The following is a 24,410-nucleotide window of genomic DNA, read 5'->3' as shown; positions in this document are numbered from 1 at the left end:
TCATTTTTCTCCATTTAACGGAATGGACTAAAGTCCGACACTGCAAGTTACATTACCTTTGAATTATGTGTGTAATTTAAAATTCAAAGTACTACACTAAGGAGCTTTTTAGACTGACCACTCTACACTCTCCTCATAAATATGGTCCCTTGCAGACCCTTCTGACGGATTTACAGAACAACAGGAGTTTGAACCGGTGAAGCCTTAAGCCCGGCAGGAAAGCCGCTCTCTGTAACAATGCCACGGGAACAATTCTCTTTTCAGAGGAAGCGCAGGGCAAACTGTCATACATCATTCACCAGGAAACGACTCTGTGTTCGGAGATGAATGGGAAAGCCATTCAGAAGCATCTTCACTTTAATTACAAATAAACACGTGGGCAGATATTGACGTGTCCGTCCGGAGAGTGCTCCCTAAGTAAAAGCTGCCAGTCTGATTTTTTTTTTTTTTCGTTTGAACAGAACCAAGTCCTCGGATAACATTTTAAATCGGAGAAACCGAGAACAGGATGTACCGAAAGAAACTCTTCTGCATCAGTGAGACAAATCACAGGGAGGGGGGAAATACAGAGAGATCAGTAAATGAAAATGTGTATGAGGGTGTACGCACAGCAAATCATTTTAAAAAATTAATAAAAGTGACTTGAAAGGCTTATAACTGAACTCATGGGCTGATACGGCTCCTGATTACAAATGAAATACAATCACTTTCTTCTTCAGAACAATAAACATAAAGCGAGTACTAAAACTCTCTGTGCATATTCTCAAGTTTGTGACAGGCTGACTCACACTGCAGGCTGGGAAAACTTTAAAAACACCTGTCAAGTGAAGAGCGTTTCTCTCAGTAGCGTGGGTTATTTTATTCAGCTGGCCTCCTCAGAGCAACTAGACCCCGGACCCTCACACCCAGCTAGTGGGGAAGAAGACAAGATTTCCATACACTGGCCTTTTGGATACTGGTTTTTTAGAAAACAATAGGTTTGATTTGAGAACTGGGATGTGCATATAAACTGGGATCCCTTGGGCTTCTCTTCATTCGTGAAGTGAATCATTTACCGTTCTGGGAATCTGGGGGTCCCTGTCACCTTCACCCCAGGGACACTGAAGCCCACTCCTCAGGAAGGCCCTAACTTGGATCCCCATGGTGGAAGGTTTCTCAGACCATTTCATCGTAAGAGCTGCCGCTCTGTTCCTCCCCACTCTCAGTAGCTTAACAACCTTTTTCTCCCCCCTTTTTCTGTTAGTAATTCTGGTGACTGTACACTTTTCCTGATGTGGAACAATCTTAGACCACTGGAGCCTTACTAAATCACTCTAGGACGTGCCTTCTTTGGGTCATCAAAAATAAACTTTCCTGCCTAGGTTTTATTCTTGCTAATTTAGCATTCCCAAGACAAATCACTTAAAAACGCCTTAAAAAATCATTAGCTCTCATTTATTGCACTTTAACATCAGCATAGCCTGAAGCGCAGGAACAAACAGACTGGCAAAGTCCCACTGCCAGCACCAGGTAGAGCCCTCCCTTCCGGTGCCCTGCCTTCCCAGCAAGATTTCACCCAGACCCGCCTTCCGCTGCTTTTCAGCCAGGCCCCTCACTCGCTCGCTCTCTCTCCCAGCTGCCATGGCACCTTGTGTTACTGAGAATTTGTGAGAAAAGCAGAACCTTCCCGCTGGGTGTTAGTTTTGCATGGCAACACTCAACAATCTCAAATTGTGAGACCCCCCAAGGACAATTTTTCTTTCTTCTTATATTTGTCTGGATTTCTTCCCACTGGAAAAATGCAGCAACCTCCAACCAATTGATGGATACTTGCTGGTAAAATACTAGATCTGAGCAACTGTGCACTGATACAGCCTATGAATTACAGTCCAACGTCGTTAGTTCAAATAAAAGGAAATTTCATCTAATGGAACTGATATTCTGGGAATTTTCTCTCCCTGAAGGATTACATCTAAGGAAGTAAAACTTATAAAAGGAGATGTTGTAAATGTATCAGGCATCTCTAGGATAGAGACGGTCAGTATGATTGTTCTGGCAAAATGATTGTGTAGAAGGATGCATTACTGATGAAAGATGGACAGGAAATATATTCTTCTCCTCTGATAAAAACAAAATATTGCCCTGTGAACAGGTTTGTCATTTCCAAACGCATCATATTAAAACGACAACCACAACCATAGCCCCACAACAAAAATGAGACCAACGGAGATCCAATTACTATGGGCTAACATTACTTTTATTGCCATAAGGCACTGGCCCTCATCAGAGCCTCTCAAACATTTCCCTCAGCCATTCATCCTATGACTTGGTAATAAAATGCATATATGTATAAGCTGCTTAAAAAAAAAAGGTAAACTCAAATAATTCGATGTACCGTCTCCTACCAACTGACCATATATTGTTCAGGTTTTTCCTACCATATTAAATAGAAATGTAAAAGGAGTTCCTTTTATTCATTAAAAAAAAAAAAAAGCAGGCTGTAATTGGAGACGGCCATACAAAGTGTCTTGAATACAGCAGGCTTTCAAAAACTGATTGCTTCAACTGCACAGTTAAAAAACATTCACTAGAAATGACTGAATGACAAAGGAAAAAGTTAGTTAAATCTTAAAGAAGTGTTTTCTTGAAGGGTTTCTCCAAAACTGCTTCACTATAAACATCTCTTTTTGAACCTGATAGAAACAGCTTCAACCCAAACTTAGGAGAGACAGGCTATGCTAGTTTCTTTGGACTTTTAAAAAATATGCTGTCAAGGGGGTTGCCTGGACTCTTGGACTCTCAGTCAGTAGAGCATTAGACTCTTGGTCTCAGGGTCATGAATTTGATACCCACATTGGGTGTGGAGCTTACTTAAAAAATAAAATAAAACTGGGGCATCTGGGTGGCTTAGTCAGTTAAGCATCTGACTCCATTTCAGCTCAGGTCATGATCTCACGGCTGGGAGATCGAGCCCCACATCAGGCTCTGCAATGACGGTGGAGTCTGCTTGGGATTCTCTCTGTCCCTCTCCCTCTGACCTTCCACCGCCCTCCCCGCACCAAAGACAAAAATAAATAAATAAAAATGAATTTAAAAAATAAAATCTTAAAAATGTGCTCTCAATCTAACACTTCTTTTCATGCCTTTGCAGATAATTACTACCTAACGTAATCATTAAAATAAAAATAGAAAAAATGATTTGAAACCTAGTTCAGTCAAATAATCCAAAACATCGGATATTTATCAGAAATCTCTAATCTTTTCTTCAAAGATGAAAACTTTGAATGACAAGGAACTTACTCAAAATCACAGGTGGCCCTCTTGGTCTCTGCTTTGGCCCCTGTATTTTGACTGAGCCAGTCCCTAGCTAAGCCATTGGAAAGAGAGCTCACTCCAAGCCCTTAAAATACTGTAGAGAGAGAGAGGAAGCAGCAATCATGTGCCATCTAAGAGACGACAGCACATACTATTGCTTTGTTAAATGGTGACACAGTTTCTTCTGAATGGAGTGTCTCTCTAGACCCGGTGGGGTGGGGGGTGCGTGTCAAAGTTACGAATACTGTTTCTAACTCCAGAAAAGAGAATTTTCTATTGCCCAAGACAAAGGATTTAAAGTGAGCTTGATACCTGGTTAAAGACCATGCTTTAACCACCTGAGCTAATAGACATCTCAACAGATGTCAAAATGTAAGGAGAGTCCTAAGCTGCTTAGGCAATTAGAAATTATTAAGTTTCAAAAGGAAAAAAAAAAATCCAGAAGAGCTAAACTGTCTGAAGCATCCAGTCCCCTTCACCAAAATGGAGAATTTTGTTTTATTTCATTTTTCCTTACAGAGTGAAGCCAGTTCCCATGTGTTTTCAAAATTTCATGTTGTTGTTTTGAATGCCAAGATCGGGACTACTGTATCTTGTCCCATTACATCACTCAACGGCTGACTCTGGCCCAGTGATCAGAATGACAAGGCGGAGCATGACCCTAGTGGGGCAGTGACATAAGAGGATGGGTGTCCAACATGACAAGGAGCCATCAAATGAAACAGACTTTCTAACTTGAAAAAAACAAACAAGCAACAACAAAAAAAACCTTTCTTCCCTAAATAAAGGAGAAATTAACTATGACTATCTCAAGTGGTCATGAAACTAATCTATCTCTAGGATAACAGTAAAAACAACTTAATTTTTTTTCTATGACACTCACAGAGTCATAATTATGGTGGTCTCATCGGTATGGAGCGTGCAATTCATAAGAAGCTATTCACTGACTCATTTTTTTGTTGTTTTATTTTGCTGTTCCTCTTACACATTAAAAGTCTGCCCAAATGTGTTGCTTATAAATCATACCAAAAACACATCAATTAAATCACAGTTATGTTTTCTTTTTGAGGAGGGGGAAAAAAAATCAAGTTCTAGGATCCAAGTTTCACATTTTACTTAATTATGAACAAAGACATAATGTATTATTTTTCTGTATCCACGAGAGACAGGCAGACTGCAATTTTTATTGCATGTTAAGTTTTCACTGGATCACAATATTATTAGGCTTTAAATCAGAGGATTGGTTCCTTCAGCTAAGTCTAACAATACTAGAAAGTAAAAGGCAAAAAAAAAAAAAAAAAAAAAAAAAAAAAAACACCTCATCTGGGGCTGTAATATTTGCTGAAAAAAATCTACTTCAAAACATTAATCAAATTTTTCGCCTACTGGGCAACCATATGGTAGAGCAGCATGTGAATCTCACAGACTTGCTGATCTCCTGTAACTGGGTGCAATTAATTACGCTGGCTGCATCCATCTCTTGGATTTTCGCCTTGTGAAAAAAGTATTTATTGCAACAGCTTTTACAAAACAAGGGAATGAAAATCACAATTGATTAATGAGCTGAATGGAAATATTTCCGTTAGCAGATTTTTAAAATGAATAAGGATTAATACCATGGGTAGAAATGAACCCATGTCGAGATCTCCTTGTACTTTTTGGGCCCCCAAAAAGGTGGCAGGAGAGTGGGGAGTGAAGCTGCTGAGATGTGTAACATGCATAATTCACTAATAGGCTTTGGATGGCAAGTAATAAAGCCTTAAACTAATGAAGTAATAAAGAGGTTGGCTTTACAAGATACTATCCTGGGAGACAAAAAGCTTGTTCTTTGATTTGAAAACACAGATATTAAATACTCAGTGGGTGAGGAACATCACAGGCCTGACAAAGAAGAGAAGGGAAAGTGGCCCTTAGAAAAAAGCAATCGACTTTGTCCTTAGCTATTTAGGCCCAAAGATTGCTGCACATATGGTCTGATTATTGTTTTAAGACCCCTCCATAAAACCGAGCATCTGAGAAGGATGGTAACACTGTCCTTACCTGCTGGCTAAAGGTACAAACAATACATAATAGCAGCATCGTTCCCCACGGGTGTGTGGCCCTCTTGCCTCTGCCTTTTCCAAAGCAGTCAGTGCTAAATCTGGTGCTAAACCAGGATTCCAGCCTTCCAGGAGCTGGTGGCTTAACAGCATGGGGGTCACGATCCTTCCGTCCATGGGAAGTCACAGATCCAGGGCCAGAGGGCCCCAGACAAACAGCAATTTGCAAATCTGTCTCTTCCTAGAATTGGTCGCAGGGTTTAAGACCACCCAATCCAGCCAAACATCAATGATACCTCCTTCAAAGCATCCGTATTTCAGGACGTTGAGGCCCATTTTCTCTAAGCAAATAGCAGAGGATACCCATCCCAATATTTGCATTTGTTAAATGCGTATCTAGGAAAAACAGAGCGCATGTTAACTAACCATAAGCAAAGGAATATGTAAGTTACAGAGATCAAATACTGTAACACTTTCACAACTGGTAAAGGAAACAGCTGCAAAGAACAAGCTTTGTAATTCAGCTCTTATGCCAACTTTCTTCTTTCTTCTGAGTCTACTGTATTTAAACATCTACGAGGAAATTCTACAATAGACTTATTAAAGAAAATTTCTTACAATCTCACTAGCGCCTACATGACGTGTGTGGCCAATGTGTGTGTGTGTGTGTGTGTGTGTGTGTGTGTGTGTGTGGACAATTGCCTAAAAAAATAAGAGCACCCAGGAAAAGAGGAATGAATTTTTATAAAACAAAGGATAAGTGTTATTTTTAAGTGACATAATTTCAACTCAAACAACTCATTTCAAATGTGGTCTACATTTATGTTAACATAAAAGTCTGGGATTTTTGACTCAATGGAGAAAAAGAATTCTGCACTTCAAAGTAGCAAGCAGATCCAGATGGATTAAGAGATTCCAAAGGCCATCATATCCAGAGAACTGAATAGGTAACTTTAAAAAACTCTTCTTAGAACCATTCCAGTCAAGAATCAGAAACATGTTATAATCAAAGAAGCCACTGTTTTGAAGAAACCATCATCCAGTGAAAAGTAGGAGGAGGTTACCAAGACAATGTGCTTGGCTTCTTGAAGAGGAAAAAAAAAAAAAAGATCTAATGGAAACTGAGTGGTCCAACTCCTTAAACCAGTGACCCTGCAATGTACGCCACTCCCCACCACCACCTCTCAGACGATCTCTAACACCTCCTACATGCAATGGTTGTTGGCTTAAAAGTTTAAAGAGCTAACAAAATGTTTTAACGAGATACAAATCTCAGAGATCATTAATCAATATGTTCAATGTTATTTGTGATAATTCATCATGACATGATATTAATGGGTTACTGTACCCTTCAGAGGTGAGATTAATGCAAATGAGCCGCCACAATTAACTTTACTGCTCCCAACTCACAGGAATGGACAGATGATTATAAATGACAACTATATGTCAATTACAATATCCAATAAAGTGAAGCTTAGAGAACAATCCATCTCCTTTTATTGCTCTTCCTTGACGTAGCTGAATTTAGCTCAACCCACTGTTGTCACAATGTAGCCATTGTTTGGGGGAGGGGTAAGGGGCTTTTCTATTCTTCTTTTTTTGTTTGTTTTTTTAACTTTTCAGTATCTTAAAAAGTGCTTCAAAAATGCCCATGTAAATACATTTTCTAAAGGAGGAGAGCCACAGGAAACCAGGAATAAATGCCACATTCATTCTATGTGAGTTAAAGAAAACTGTATCCATTTTCAAATTGTAGCAGCAAGGCCAGCAAGGAAACAACCTACCCAGCTGTGTATAATATATTTACTCAATTAAAAAGGGAAGACATTAGCACAGCATCCTGAAAGGCTTGAATTTCACTAAACAAAAGTTATTAGAGGATCACAATGTTGAAGTAAACAGGTCAGAAAGTGGAAAACCAGGTACAAGGACAATGGGAGCAAGTGAGGTTTAAACTTGTTATAGACCTGCCCTTGTGGTGTCAGTTAATATCCAGTACAGACACTGCCTGCAAAATACTTTGATGTCAAAATCCTTCTTCCTTCCATGGGTAGAGAGCACTTAGCAAGAAGTCTCTCTTGCAGACCAGTGTGTTACAGTGGTGCCTCCTAACCGCAGATTCCCTCACTGGGCAGCAGCGCCCAGTGGCTTTCGAGTGTTGGCTGCTAATTCACAGCTCCTCCTTTCTGCCTCACCTGAGAGGCTATGCCCACGAAGCCTCCTTTCCTGGCAGATGTTGGCTAATCACTGAACACCAGCCAGCCACACCCTTGTCTCAAGCAGGATCCACTCTGCCATCCCATTCATATTCCAGAGCTCCCATGAGATCAGGCTGAAGCCGGTCACATCTTTCCGGACCATTGTCCATACTCCACACTATTCTCCTCCGTCTGCTTCTCCTGAAAGCACAACCTCCCTTATCAGCTGAACAAGAAGCCTGCCTTGGGCTCAGCTTCCAGGGAACAAAACCTGCAGAGCAATTTAGAGACCCGTTGTCTGCCAGTCATGGATCAGAAACCATCCAACATGCTCCTTTTTGAAGCTACACCCAGAAAGGATTTGTTTCCAAAAACATCTAAAAGTTAAATGATAACATAAGACTGTAAAAAATTCACAGTGGACTGCGGAAGGTGTAGCTCTGTCTCTCCGGGATGCATTCCCATGTCCCTTCTGCTGCCAAAAGGGAGCTTATTTCTTCACGAGGGAACAGGGCCTCCCAGACTGCACACTGGGCCAGGGTGTGGGATTCCAGCCTAGACAATGAACTCATCCTATGGGCCATAAATGATTCAGGGCTAGTACCTGCCTCCAAGCCAGGCTAGTCCTGTTGCCCTGGCTCCTTGCCCAGGACAGTGGGGAAAATGGCTTCTTGGTACCAGGACTGGCTAACCTGGGAAACTGCTAGTCTATTAGTGGTCATCTTGATCCACACTCAGACGATTTTTTTTTTAAAAGAATATAATTAAAAAAAAAACAAAAAAAAAAAACCCAAAACTTAAAAAAAAAAAGAAAGAAAGAAAGAGAGAAAAAACCAGAATCAAGATGGGGCCTCGATGACATCCTTAAGCTCTGGGACAACCTTGACTCTAAACCCAGGGTTGGCAAATAAAGCACTGAGCTGATGTGGACCTCAGTTGCACATTTTCATACAGCCCAGGGTCTAAGAATACATTTTTAAATGGTTGAAGAAAGAACAAAGAATATATTTTAACACATGAAATATTACACATGAAGTTCAAGTCCCAGGCTCCACGAATAAAGTTTTACTGGTGCACAGCCACACCCAGTGGCTTACCAGTTGTCTGTGTGACTTTCCTTGCTACAAAGGAAGAGGTGAGTAGTTGGGACAGAGGATGCAGGGCCAAAAATATTTATTATCTGTCCTGTTACAAAGAGAATTTGCTGACCCTTGCATAAAACTTTGCATTCATAAGACGGTAACGACCCTTTCCACTTAAGCTAGTTTGAATTCGGACTCTTTCGTGTACAAGGGGAATGTCCTTACTAATTAACTTAGGAATCTGTTCTTATCCCTTTCCTCAAACCCAGACACCTCTGCCCACCCAGGCTGCTGGGATCCCAAAGATACAGAGTCAATCCACAGACCAACGGATTGGTTGTTTCTCACCTCATCCTTAGAAGTTACTGTATTTTTTTGCTGAATGTCACCAAGTGTTGAAATGCTCATCTTAAAACATACAAAATACAGGGGCGCCTGGGTGGCTCAGTGGGTTAAGGCCTCTGCCTTCAGCTCAGGTCATGATCCCAAGGTCCTGGGATCGAGCCCCGCATCAGGCTCTCTGCTCAGCGGGGAGCCTACTTTCCCCTCTCTCTCTCTGCCTGCCTCTCTGCCTACTTGTGATCTCTGTCAAATAAATAAATAAAATCTTAAAAAAAAAAATACAAAATACATAATATCAACAGTCTCAACTGATAGAAAACTATAAGCCGAAGCCAAAACATAAAGTAGATTAAAGGTGGGGAAATAACAGACTCCTTCCTTTTTTTTTTTAAATGTACCTTCAGAACATACTGAATTTGGGAGGACATCCCACCAGTGCCAGAGAGTTCTCCCTGTTGGGGAGAGCCTGCCATGGTTGACTGTAACTGGCTGGAACGTTTTAGTCTCAGCTCAAGAAACTCAGGTGTCTGGTGAAAACACAGTGTGACTTTGATGGCTTTTACAGAATATTGCCAAGAGGGGAAATGCAATCATTCCCTCCATTTTTGGTTTCCTGTGTTCCACCAGGAGATAGCTGCAGGTTTAAGTTTCTCTTCCCCTTTCGCCCCTATACTCACCTCTGTCTCAGGACAGGAGATCATCATGAAAACAGATTCATGCTGCCTCTCTCGATCCCCTTGATCAGGATCCCCTGATCTATTAGCTCAAGCTTGTTGGGAAAAAAAGGGCCAAGCTATTTTCTTTTGTGAAGACTCGAGGGTATCTCACTTTTATTTCAGTGATATGAAGATAACTTTTGTTTCTTACTGTAACCAATCTGCTACACTAGGTTCTAATAGCTCTATTATTACACTTCCCATACATTCTCCTGGCATGGGGTATAAACGGGCAAGACAGCACTGGATAAATCACGGCCAGCAGCAAAGACATTTTCCCTAGGGAATGAAGGCTCCCACTTAGCATCTTAACTCACTCCCCTTTTTTGGAAACACCCTGTCACAATGAGTCTCTCAAACAGTAGAAATTGAAATTGATTTCTCAGGGTAATAATTAATCTCAGAAAATAACTATGATAGGTTGCTTATTAATTATTTTTCATAATATACTTTGGGAATATTTCTTTTTTTCATAAAAGATGGAGACAAAGTAGACACATTTTATGATCATATAAAATGTTATTGGTTTCATATTTTATAGGAGAATGAAACTCAATTTGCAAAATGCTCAGTATGAGAGGGAAGGATCCCCCCCTCCACACAGACACACAGCTTTCTCAAGACCCTTAAATGTATCTTTTTAAAACAACACAATCTTTCTGTTCCTGATTTCTGAACAAATAATGCAGTAGAGTTTTTAATACATTGTTGCTATTAAAACTTCCACTGCTTCTCCTTATCCAAAAAAGGAAGTATTTTTCATCAGAATAGCAGTATACAGGGAACTCTGGCAAAACCCTCGTCCTTTCTTGAGAATGGAAGGAGGAGCTGTCACTGAGAAACTTGCTACTATCCCAAGTTATGAAAAGACCGGGGAACTAGCATCCCTTGCGTGATACTACAGAGACGGACTTGTGTCTTGCAAGCAATTTAATACACACACACACACACACACACACACACACCCTGAAACTGCACGACAAAGCTTTTTTCCTATAGTCTCTTGAAAAATCTTCCGATGTAATCACAAACTAAACCAAGATACAAGTTAAGTCACATAACAGACACGGCTGCACATACTAACATGTATGACCGATCACCGAGGGAAATCTCCCAGCATTAACAGACTAAGAAATGCTCCCCAAAAGAAGATGTAAGAGGTAAGATTATTCAAGGGGTTTTATTTTTCCCTTCCTCTGGTGGTTGAAAACATTTTATTCTGCATTATTCTGGTGGAGGGGGTGCTTTGTTTTCTTTAAGAGACAAACAAAAATAAAAATAATTGTGTGGAATCACGTTATGTGAACAACACGGAACTGTTTCTTGAAGCATTCCAAATACACGTTTTTGCTAATTAATTAACAAATTCAAGCTGGTTAAATAAAACCTTCTTCCAACACCTCCTATTTAATTGCAGTTTGGCACCAACAAATATATATCAAAATTATAGTATTTCCCCTGACAGGAAGCTCCTTCCTTCCACACACTATTATGACTCTCTGCAGAGTAAGCCAGATTTGCTGACAACCTTGAACACTGCTACAACAATATTACTATACTTGGCAAAGAAGTGCCCTTGCGGCGAGAGAAAAGCTGTAATTTTGACTGTCACTTCACATTACACTAGATATTATTTCACTGTATACACATGCACACACTCACAACTCTTAATAGACTACAGTTTTCGCACTGCCTGCCTTTCCAATATAAATGGCAATATAATACCAGCGAACCGCCAATGGGATCCCGGCGAGAAACAAATGTTTTGCATTATGGAAACATCGTCGGAGGGTGCCTTCTAAGGCATATTTCATTCCTTTGTCCCCTACTCGTGCCGCTTACACCCCAGCATCAACTTCATAAGCTAATTGCTTTGATTATCAAAAAAATCCCCCCCCTTCTTTTTACCCCCGTAAAGGATAGGTTCTCATCAACGAATTCTATGCTTGAAAAGACCCATGATATGTGACCAAGGTGGTACCACATGATTTCTTAGTGTGTTGGACACTCTTCAAATCTAATGCCTGATTTGGAGAATTTCCAGATTGCAAAATGTATCCTTCTCATGCAGTCTTCTGTTTTACTGTTGGCAAGGAGGAGTTTGTGAAGCAGCAGTGGCCACCAGCCATGTCACTGCTAAACTCAACTGGCAAACACAAAACAGCCCCACAAATCCCGTACAATCTACGCGCTGTCCCTAGCAGAGAGCAGAGCCCATCTCTGCAGAGAGCTGAATGCACCATATGCTCCTGCCTTCCCGGGCTCACACGGCAGCAGATTGGGCCGGCTTCCCTACTGTGCCCTCCTTCCACCCCCGGCTCTGATTTACAAGATGGCATGTTCATATTCCCTCCATTTGTCCAGGGCAAGGAATTCTGTGATGTCAGTGGGAGCGCCGAGTGGAGAACTCCCCGGAATCCAGAGCAGAGGTCAGGAGGAGAGAACGCAAAGGTGGAAGAATCTGCAATTTGCCCCAAGGAGCGAGGCTGGCCCTGGTGGTGGGAGAGGGGCGAGGAACCCAGGTCTCACCTCTCGGGGAGGAGTTGGTGCCTCACACACACCCGGCAGCCAAGCCCCAGAAAGCTAGAGAAACCAGGCTCTCCAACAAGGAGACGGGAGCTTCATTTCCTACTTCATCTCTACCAGCCGCCCCACCTCACTTTTTTTTTTTTCTCTTCTACCTTCAAATAGGCATTTCAAAATATTTAAAGAAGATTTAAACTCATTTCACTGAATCAAGGGAAAGCAACAGCAAATTCTTTGCCCTCCATTAAGAGAACGCGTCCCAAACTTCGCCGTGTCTGCTGACCACACCAAATTTAACAAGGCTCGCAAATGAACTGGAGTAAGTTTCCCACAGTGACACATTAATAATAAGTTCCTTATCCCATCTATCCCAAGCCATGAATATGTAATGTTATAAAATGAGTCCTTTTCACACAACAGAACCTCAGACGTGAATAAATAAAAACTATCCATCACAAGCCTGTGAAAAATTAATGAGAGTTCGGAGACGCAAGGAAGAATGGGGACCAAGGAGAGATGGCCCAGTCCGTAAAAGCCTCCCTAACTTTCGGGTGGTAAACACGCTCACTCCCAGCCGTCGCACACTGCCAGGTGAGGGGGCGGCACACTGGCGGTACTTCCCCTCTGCTAGATCTACTCACCGTCCGGAGGCGGCGACTCCAGCACGCCACCACGGAGGTCACGGCCACACATACCTGACTTCCAGTATTCTAACTGATCCCACAGTGGCAGCAGGGACTGGGCTTCTTTACTTAATTATCTGTAGTTCACAAGCAACCTGCTTCCTGAAGGGTTTCGCGTTGCTCATGGCCATAAGGAGAACTGGAAAGGAGCTGGCTGTTGTAGACACAGCTGAACATCGGGAGACTGGAGAAGCCCTGATGCGTCCATCGCTCCCCCAAGTCACCAGGGACACGCGGCACGTGTTGAAGTGGCACACGCCACTTGTGCTGGAATTCGGAGCATCATCGGTGCCTCTCGCCGGCACTGTGCTCCCAGCCAGGGCCGTGCTGGTGCTGTGCATGGAGGAGCTCAAGATCCCTCTCAGTCTTACTCCGTGTGACAGATGAGGAGACTGAGTCAGGGACGAGCAAAGTAAACTGCCCTGAAGTCGAGAGAGCGGGTGCAGATCACAGCCAAACTAGGGAGGTTCCCAGCCAGGGCTACTCATTACCTCTCACACAACAAGGGGTACTGATACTGCCTTCGTAACCCCCGACACCCACTAAAGGACCTTTGATGGGCAAGCCACTGCGGTGAATGCCTTTTTCAATGGATTTTTCTGGGGCCGGAAGTGTTGTATTGAGAGACAATCACCATAAAGAAGATTCAAAATGAGCCAATTAGGGCACTCCTCTTCCACCTCCTGCTCCAAAGAAGGGAGCAACCTATGCGGTTCACAGGCGCATCACTCAGGGCACAGCATGTGATTTTGTTTTTAACTCTGCACCTCTGCCTGGGTGATGGCCTCACCACTCTCTCCACATGCCTAGATCACTCATCCTTAGAAATGCGGTTTAGCCACAGGGGCCTCTGATGTGGCAAGAGAGGCCCTCCCCCATTCCATCAAAGCACTCAGCCAGCTCCTCCAGGGAAGCCAGAGGCTGCAGGTGATACGTATGCGCCAGCCAGGGCATGTCAGTGAGGAAGAGAGGCCAGATGTGACATCACAGGGACGGTGGGAGGGACTGACGTGGGGCACACAGCCCCCGTCAGGCCAACTTGGACAGCCACTGGGCTGAACGAGCCAAGGACTGCTCCTGCAGAACGCAGAGCGAGGTTTCCAGACTGGCCAGGTTTGTTTTGTTTTGTTTTGTTTTGTTTTGTTTTGTTTTGTTTTTGAGAGAAACTAAGAATCAAGGTTTTGAGTAAACATTCTCCATTTCAAAAAAGAAAGTGTGGAGGCCAAAGAAAACATGTTTACTGGTTGGATTCAGTCATGTTTTAGATCTATCATCATATCTTATTTTAATCTTCTGGGCTCCTTAGCGAACACTGTGTCAGCCACACCCAAGAAAAAGGCTCCCACATCGAGGGCTCTCAATGCTTGCCAAACTGGACTGGCTCACATGGTGGCTTGCAACTGATGAACCAGAAGCACAGGAAATTAATAAAACCAAAAATGAGCCAGAAGAAGGGAAAAATTGTCAAGAAATATTCAGAATTTTACTTTTTAATCACTGCAACCACTAGGGACTTGGTATACTTCATGAAGTTCTGCTTGAGGATCCACCAGGTGCTAAGGTAAAAGGAATTTTTGTCTTCCCAAAGGAGAATGTCCAAGGTAGGGCCAGGTCCAGAGCAGAACTGCTCCAGTGGTCCTGAGGCACCTATCCAGAGAAGGGAAATGGTGCTGAGCAGATCAAACAAGAAGAAAGGAAGTCATCAGACTGAGAGTTAGCTTAGCAGTTAAAATCTGGGGCCTAATACACTAGGAAGGACACAGAACCTGAAGCCAAACCACAGGACCAAGCTAGAGAGTAATCATGCCTCAAAACTCTTACTCTCATCCTCAACACTAAATACATGATGTAAGATCTGCTTCTGCCAAAATCCTACACGGCACAGAGAGGCAGAAAAGGGACAGGTCAAGGAAGATGGGAACCATGTACGAGATGAGTTATTACATGATATCAACTATATAAGTTATGAAGTATGCAAAAAGAAGGGAAGCCAACATGAATTCTGACTTCAAGGGAGTTTACAAAGTAGGGGAATCAAGATGAGTTCAGAATAGACTACAATACACTTTTTGAAGTGATAAATGCACTAAAGACAGAAAAAGCATTGGGAGAGTAGAAAGGGGCGATGATAAGTCTGAGCAGGTGCAGTCTGGAAACACAATGGGTTTCAGAGTGTGGGCAGGAGGTAGACACGAAGAGACAGGAGGATGGTGGTGGGAGGGGTAAAGACAGGGAGTCTGTTCCCAGCAGAAGGAACAGGAGGAAAGGAAGAGAAGCATGGGGTACTCAGGGAGACCAGGATGTGATTCCAGTTAAGCTGAAATACAGGGTAGAGCGGGAAAGTTAGTTGGGGTGTTTGGAACAGATTTGTTTGTAATCTGAAAATAACCAAGCAATTTTCAAGGCAAGCAGATCACCTCAGTCAAATGTGGGGTTCTCTAGGCCAAATCTGCCAATATAATCACACCAGGTCAAACTCTATCCCATCCACACCCCAGAGCACCTGATCTAAATCTAGATGCCAACCAATCACTTCCACTTGGATGCCCCAGAGGAGCCTTGAGTTCCACACAGCTACAAAGAACTCCTCTTGTTCCAACCACATCCGCCCCTTCTCCCATACGCCACATCATGGATGATTGTGCCATGTATCCCATTGTCCCCAACAGACTAGCCTCTGTCCTTCCTCCTCTATATGCCCCACCTACCACCCCCTTAAGGTCACTGCCCCAGTCCTGCTGGTTTCACCTCCCTCCTACCTCTCAAACCTGCCTCCTCTACCCTGGACTCAGTGCAACCACATTTGTTCAGAAACTGGCCACTTCTTGCCCGGGTGACCTGGCTCATCCCCTAGCATGCCTCTCCACCTCGCTCCTCGTGCAGCTGCCTGGCGCCTGCAAGTCAGGCCGGATAATTTCACAGTTCTGCTCTCAACTCCTTCTATGCCTCCTGTGGATGAAGTAAATGTCCACTGAATGAATGACTTCTCCAAGTACATGCTATTCTCTGGCCCAGTGGAGGTCAGGCGCACATGGAAACGCACTTCAGGGCAGAGACGGGCGAAGCACAAAGTGGGTTATTCTGAATTCCATACCACCCTAAACACTGGTTGCTTGGGAGAAACTTGGGAGGGGCAGTTGTAAGGGTGATTAAGGTAGGAGAAGACAGCTGGGACCAATTCAGGGAAGAGTTGGAGGCCAGGAAGTCTGTACTTGACTGCTACCCAAAGGGACCTCATTAATGTTTTGTTTTGTTTTTTCACACGGACACAATCAAACCTCTGCTGTAGGAAGACAAAGGGCAGCATGAGAGGAATGAATTTCAGAGGGGACACGGAGAGGTGAAGAGCCAATCTGCCACTCTGTCACTGACAAACGCGAGACGAGACCCCCAGAGTTCGAGTGGAGCTGAAGGGGAGGTGGAGGGAAGAGACCACGAAGGAGTAAACGCCCACCGTCAGTGACCACGTACCGGGGCGCTTCTGGTTTGGAGTTGGAGCCCTGATGCCAAACACGCAACCCTTCAAAGGACCTGCTGTTGAGGACATCACCTGGCGGAGGCGGAAGGCAAATGTAAATCGTGTCGTCCTAGTTCTCACTGATCCAACTTTTCTAACTGCCAACAACCGGCACAGAGGGCCGTGAAGAAAAACAGCATTTTCCTAACTGTACTTGAGCATCACGACTTCAGCTGCCCCTGTGAACGACGGCAACATTGTTGATGTGCCCGCCGCATTTCGTCTTCAGGAAGTCTGCACTTGCTCCACAGCCAATGAGGCGGGCGCTGCGACCCGCTGTGATGGGTTAGAGATGGCTGCAGTTCCTGGACACTCCAACCTCAGAAAGGAGGCATGCCTGCTCCCCGTCAATCAGAGTGGGCTCTGTGGCTGCTCTGACGGCCGAACGAATCACATGTAAATCTCTAGGCCCAGATCTTAAGAAACTAGCAGCTTCCAAGTGTCCTTTAGAACGTTTTCTCTGGAAGCACTGAACCACAACCTAAACAATCTACCTCCACTTAGACTGCCGTGCTGCCGAGGCAAGGCTGCACGCGGGTGAACGAGACAACAGTCCCAGTTGGGCCCAGCATCCTGATCATCCCCATGAAGGTGCCACACCTAGGAGGGAACAGCCTAGGCCAGATTAATGCCATAACTCACCCACCGACAAAGCACCAGGGAGTGATCTCCACAGACACCACAAGGAATATGAGATTCAGCCAGCCCAGCCCTACCTAAATTCCTACTTCACAGAAATCGCAAGACAAAACAAATGGCCGTTGCTTTAAGCTTCCAAGTCTGGGGGTAATTTCTTATGTAGAGATAAATAACTCAGAATACCCTCCTTTAACAGAGAAGCTACCTGTGACTCCAAAAGGTTGACGAGCTTACCTATGGTCTCCTGGCTGGGAAACTATGCACAGCCCAGATGAGAACCTCACTCTGCCTGACCAGACATGCACAATGTTTATTATAGAATCCCTGAAAACAAAATGCCAGACGATAGCAGTGGGCTACCAAAATTCCCCAAGCTGTCTGGACTGCATGCTCACAAAATGCTCGACCAGTCCTCCCATACCTGGTAGATATGGTTAAGGCTGGATGACCCGAAGCCATTTCCCTACTCCACCCAGCTCCCTTCTCTCCAGGCAGAGCCTTCACAGGACGGTTTCCACTCCTGGAAAGACTACATCCCATAAAGACCAAGAAGTAAAGGTAAAACTGAGGACAAGAGATGACCAGTCATCCCAAAGCCTCCTACTCACTGGGGCAGACAAACACAGAACTCCTACCACCCTAGAAAGAAAACAAGAAAAAGGGACATTTAATTGAATGACTTTATATTTAATTGAATTATTATTACATGGGCTCTCTGCCTACATCTAGATTTTGAAGAATTGAGAACTGTAAAATCCTATGATTGGCTCCCAGGATCTTTCAAGGCTTCTAATAGTATTCAAATGCTAAAGCAAACCGGGATAAATAAAGGCATAAATATGGGCATGCTTTTAGGACATAACAATGTGAAACTTCAGCAGACTGTGGTCTCAGTGAATGAGATGCTAGAAGGAAGAGTGAGTTTACATGGGCTTGTAATTTCCTCTGACAAGATACACGCACTCATTCCTTCAACCTAAGCAAAATTCCCCAGACTAAAACAGATTTGAAAGTCAGGTGGATGAGAAGACCATCTGGGATGAGATAAAGCATAAAATCATCAAAACTATTTTTTTTAAAAAAGGAGTCAAAATGACACAGAATAGTACCCACAGTTACCTGGAAGATGGGATTTAAAGTAATTGTCCTAATACTGGTATGCTTCTAGAGTTCTATGAAATATAAAAACCATCATTTGATACAAGATTACTCCAGATTAAACAAACAACAAAAAGGTCGAAACCACTAGAGACTGGTAGAATTGTAAGACGACAGGGTCTTTCAGACCAACTCTGTCACCCAAACGAAAACAGGGAATTGGAAAGTGGATCTGTTTAAGTCTCCAAGGTATTCTTTTAGTTCTGGCTCTTTCATGATGGATGCACGAGCCTGGAGCACTGTAAGATTCCTATTTGGTTGGCTTTTATGCCCCATTTTAGCAGATACATCACCCTTAAAGGAGCCAAAGTATCTAAAGACCAGACAAATGTCCCAGAAAATACTCAGGCCCATTAACATAAAGGAAATGATTTATAACCAACATGAAGTATTAATTTTTTAAATCTATAAGGTATTACAGCTAGTCACTTTGAAAATGGGCCAAAATAATGGCTGCATTTGCCATAGAATAAGCTGTAAAAAGAGTATCAATTTGGGGGTCAGACAGACTTGGGTTTGAGTCTCAGGACCAAGACTTATGGTGACACAATGTTGGGTAAGGCTTGAAGCTCACAGGAGTTTCCATTTCTTCATCTCAAAAGGGAAGCCCACTGCAGAGGGCTAAAAGGGCATGGGACGGCCACTAGGAGGTACACAGGGAGAACTCAATGCTGTCATGGCCCATCAGAGGGAGGCTGCAGAGTGCCAGAGCCTGGGCTCCACACTCTGGCAGCGTGGGTTCTGAAGAGCTACCTCTGGTTACCAGCTCTGTGACCTTGGGTAAGTTAACCAGCCTCTCAGTGTCTCCTCTTCTTTCTCACACTAATAAAGACACTTTTGTACCCACCTGTGAAGGTAATGGTGTATCCCCCAGGACAGCGAGGAGAGTGAAGGGCCCCCGTGGGTGTAAACTGCATATGATTAACAGTATTTCAGTGTTTGCTGTTATTAGTGCTGCACCTACAGTGTATTAGACACCCTACTAATAGCTTTCTCTCCATCGGGGTCAGCAAATCTTTCCTATAAAGGGCACTAAATACTTTTAATAAAGATTTTAATCTTTGGGAACATATGTGGTGTCTGTCACACAGAATTTTTTTTTTATTTTTTATGGGTCACAAAAACATAAAAATATGGGCCATTTTTATTAGCAAGCAGGCTATAGTTCATGCCTAGCTCTCTATAATCTCTGTTAATGATTTGGTAATTTTCAAATTGTGAAGGGTGTAGGATTTCACCTTTCAGGTAAGCTAAGGAGCTAGCTGCCAAGCTTTGCGAGAGCGAGTAGAAGACATGAGACTTCAGGCCCAGACACAAAGTACCTGTTGCTTACAACATCGCCAACAGTGCAAAGTTCATCTGCACATCAACTCTAGCCACCTGTGCCCCCTGCCCCACAGGTGATGCCTAACAGCCCAGGTGGCTACTGTGCCCTTAGTGGGATAGAGTCACAGTTAAGAAAGAGTGACCCTAGGAACCGAAATATTTTATCAAGCAAATCAACCTGAACTCTGTCCTGGAGGAAGACATTATCCTTACCATACTGGACAGTACACAGCCCTCCCCTATCTCCCACAGGAAACATCATCTCTATCTTCCCATGTTCTTTGCTCTACAGAATTCCTCAAAATTCCTTGCCTATTCCAAGATGTGCAAAACCAGGAGAGACCAGGAATGCCCAGGTACCTCAGTCAGTTCAGCATCTGACTCTTGATTTCAGCTCAGATCATGATCTTGGGGTCATGAGATCAAGCCCTGCATCATGCTCTGCGCTGGGTATGGAGTTGGCTTGAGATGATCTCTCTCCCTCTGCCCCTTCCCCTACTCATGCTCTCGGAATAAATACATAAATAAACAAATAATTAATTAAAATCTGAAGCCGGGGGAAACTGGGAGAGGCCAGGGGAACACTGTCTCCAAACAATGATAAACAGAAGAAAGAGCCAAAGCTAACACTACCTTAATCTAAAAATCCTTTCTAAAAACTAATCAAGCAGATTCATGTTTTTTAAAAAGTGCTCATAAAAAGGAAGGTGGCCATTTCAAGGCGCATGCCACACTGAGACTAGCAGTTAGATCTGTGACATCATACACAACATTTTTGCTGAAAATTGCCTTTAGTTAAAAACAGAAACTAATTTGTAAATGTGAATTAAATGCATACTCCACAAAAAAAAAAAAAAAAAAGCTGGTGGAAGGGAAAAAAAATCCTTACATGTAGATATAAATGTTTCCTGACAGACGTAAGTGAAAACTAATACAGTGACATTTTTCAAATTAGCCATTGGAAAACACAGTGTGTGTGTGTGTGTGTGTGTGTGTGTGTGTGTGTGCGCGCGCGCTTTAAACAGCCTAAGCATTTTTCAGTTATGTTGGTCTAGGAAAGTATTTATGAAAAGGATAATAAATAATTAATTCTACTGGCTAGGAGCTACAACTCCTTTCTGCTTCAACAATATACATTGAAATGCTGTTTAAATTATAGGAGCAAATTGATTCAAAAGGCTTCCATTAGTGAGCTGGCAAACAGGTTTGAAGCTGGCTAATAAATTTTAGATAAAGATATAGCCTTTGATGAGGATGGCAACGCCAGAGTGCTGATCTCCAAGTCACCAGTTTGTTAAATCAGTGGCTAAAGTCTAGATTTCTCCCTGTCTCATAACTCACTGTGTTAAGCATTGCGGACTCAAATCGGAGCGCCTGCTGTGTGCATAGCGGCTGCCCACAGGCCTGGGAATCCATACGATCCAGCTTTTCTGTAGAGTCCCTTTCTGACTCTCTGTTCTATCAGGTTTTCCGGTACATTAATCAAGGATAATTAGGCCCACCTGTAACACAAACATTTCCAACTAGGATATGCCATGCAGTATAAAGTCAGATCGGAGATAACTATTCAGAAAACTCCTTAATCAAAATCAAAAAAATATGCAAAAAGCTCCTAATTCCATTCGGTCGCATGTCCTTTTAGCTGGTGGTCACCTGCTGTTGTTCTAGGTTATGGAATATTATGCAGCTATATAAAGGATAAGTTAAAGCTGTATTTACTGGCTGGAAGACAGACCTTGTACACTATCCAGGGATGGTGAAGCAGGCATCCACCTACTTTAGAGAAAGAATAAAACCTTTTGCAAGTGTAGCATGCATTTCAACATAAATAAAAATGTGCAAGAATACACAAGCTATTAACCATGGTTACTAGGGGACGGAGCAGATTAGAGAGGAGAGTAAAGTAAGAACTGTATTTATGTTACCATTATGAAATATATGTACTTTAAAAAAAAAAAACAGTGAAAGAGGAGAGTTTAAGTCCCCCTGTATACAGCCCTATAATTTTTTAAAAACTGTTCAAATAAGCATGCATTTTTTTATAACTGAAAAATATCCTAATACCAAAGAAACAAAGTCATAAAACAGGCAAGCTGCTTATTCTCTTATTTCCACATGGTCCCTTTGGGGAAGATTTTCAAGGGCATAATCATCTATCTTTCTACCCATCCTCCCTTACACCCATGTAACCAATCAACTAGTCCGAGGGAAAGGTGGGCTAGCAGCAAACAGTTTGGGAACCAGCTAGACCCAGAAGGAAATCCGGCCCCACTGGCTTGCTCGTCATGCGGCTTTGGGCCACCCTCTTCATCTCTTCCGAATGTGAAAGTACCACGAGAACGACAGGGAGAACACGCGGTGGGACCTTGGTATGGCTATGTCTGAGCAGAATGAGCTACACTTGGCCATCATGGTGAACGAGGCTGGTAACACTGGAACCCATGGCAGGAAACTGATCACAAAGAAATTCAACTTTATACAGTCTCGAGTTTGTTCCACGTACCAAAGGGGGGGGGGACTTTTTATTTATTTACTTATTTTTAAAGGAATGCCACATTTTCCTCCGCTTCATTATAGAAAGTTACTTGTGAAATAGAGCTTCTGTGTGGCATTCCAGCCTCAGCCCAACCATGGGAAAGGCAGAAATTACAGATGGAAATCCCAGAGCACTCTTCCTGACTGCACGGGGATCTATCTACCCAGGTGAGTAGGATGAGGACCTCCCAGGACTGGTCTCAGGAAGAGAACCTGGCCTTCAGGTCCGCTGCTCCCCTTCAGGGGCCTGACTCGCATGCCTGGGCTTCACCGCCACAGACTGTGCACTCCTGGGGGGCTCAGCACTCCCAGGGCCCTACAAGCGCTGCGCCCAGCAAGGCAGACACAATGTATTCCCACGCGACTGCCTTCAGGAAGACTCATCAAAGTTACTGACACTTCACACTCACTTTCAAATTTTAATGGGCCACAAAATAAAATATCCAGATTGTGCGAACGGAGAAAATGGAGTGAAAAGTTAGAGTTACCCATTTTTAATTAAGTTCTTAATTATATAACAACAAAACAAGTAATTAATTTCCACATGGCTACATTAACCACTCCACACTTAAGTGAGGCAGAACAACTAAAAAGTATGTTCTCTTCTGGCTTAGATAAACATAGGATACGAAATTTCCTGTGTGTGCATCGGTGAAGACAGAGAGCAAGTGAGAGGGGAGTGGGGGGGAGGGAGAGAGCTAGAGGCGGATGGATGATGGGAAATAATCATTGCATTCATCCAGCACTTGCCACTATATACCAAGTGTGCTCAAAGCAATGTGTCTAGCTACATTTGACCCTCCTACAATGGATCCTCACACAACCCAAGGCAGTGGCTACTCTGTTGCTTCCACGGGACTGAGGAGGAATATGGCAAAGAGACAAATCAAGGAGCTCACCCAAGCTCCTGCAACCAGCCAGTGCAGAGCAAAGAGTGGACTCATGGTCTGGCTCCCACAGCCTCTGGTGACGGCTTTGCTAGCCAGACTTCACAGAAAATCAACAGGAAAAGGAACCAAGGCAGACATGCAAAGCTACACAGGAGAGGCCACCAAACTTTCTGCAATGAGCCAGGCAGTAGACATGCTATGGGCTTTATGGGTAACATGGTCTCTGCCCCAACTATTTAATTCTATCATCACAGTGCAAAGACAGCCACAGACAACAGATAAAGGAGTGTGGGGCTGTGTTCTAATGAAACTTTATTTACAAACTCTGAAATTTGATTTTCATATAATTTTCAAACATCATAAAACATTATTCTTTTTTTTTAAGATTTTATTGATTTATTTGACAGAGAGAGAGATCATAAGTAGGCACAGAGGCAGGCGGCGGCATGGGGGGACAGGGAGCAGGTTCCCCACTGAGCAGAGAACCCGATGTGGGGCTCGATCCCAGGACCCTGGGATCATGACCCAAGCTGAAGGCAGAGACTTTAACCCACTGAGCCACCGAGGCACCCAAACATTATTGTTCTTTTGGTTTTTTTTCTCCTCAAACATATAAAAATGTAACACCACTCTTAGCTCACAGGCTGTCCAAAAACAAATGGAGGACCAGATTTGGCCCATGAGCCACTGTTTGTGGGACCCTTCCATTAAGGGCAACACGATGCAGGGATATGTGCTTATTTAGGCTTTAATATCAGTCAGGCCTGGGGCTGAGTTCTGTGACCTTGGGCAAGCTCTATGCCTCGGTTTCCACATCTGTAAAATGGGGATGACACAGCATTCAGTTTGAGAAATGAAACTACAAAATAAAGTGGGCCTAGCATCGTACTGGACACAGGACAATTTGTTTGGGTATCCAACTCAACAAAGCCCTTACCAAGTCCCTAGTTTCTGCCAGGAACTATCTTAGGAGCTGGGGAGGCCACTGTGAAAAAAAGCAGGTTAGACTTTCTGTCCTTGCGGAGCTACCATTCTAGTGCCAAGTTTTCGAAATACAGAAGCAACCCAACTTTACACCATGGATGGGCCTGGCCCACTGAAGTGTGATCAGTCAAGACTTTGGGTTGTTGTTCTGGGGTCAACTGATCCTTCCACATCACCCACCTGCAATGCCGCAAGGAGGCTTGGGTATGGAGGAACACAGAGATGGATACTACAAGGATGCCAAGAACTCTCAGTATTTTGAGGAATATGTCAGCAATTATGCTCCCTTGGGCTCCTGGACGTATGAATGAAAGAAGCAATTAATGACAAACGGGGAAGAGGAATAGCCAGGGCTAACTCCATATGCTTTCAGGGCAGAGCACCACGAACATGATCTGTGCGCCCGGCGGAGAGCATCCCTGCGTGTGTGCTGAAGCCCCAGTTAGTGTCACTTATAAACAGGCCCAAAGGAGTTCCTCCT

The 24,410-nt window shown here is 43.5% G+C and overlaps 1 protein-coding gene across 6 annotated transcripts in view; it reads right to left on the bottom strand.

Moving 5' to 3' along the window:
* WWOX (WW domain containing oxidoreductase) overlaps positions 1 to 24,410 on the bottom strand; it is a 937,351-nt gene that overhangs the window by 763,232 nt on the left and 149,709 nt on the right. The gene's annotated exons all lie outside the window — the stretch shown is intronic.

The sequence above is a fragment of the Mustela erminea genome, chromosome 19, assembly GCF_009829155.1.
Source record: "Mustela erminea isolate mMusErm1 chromosome 19, mMusErm1.Pri, whole genome shotgun sequence".
Lineage (NCBI taxonomy): Eukaryota > Metazoa > Chordata > Mammalia > Carnivora > Mustelidae > Mustela > Mustela erminea.
The sequence above is the reverse complement of the archived record's forward strand: the minus strand, read 5'-3'. Positions and strand labels throughout refer to the sequence as shown.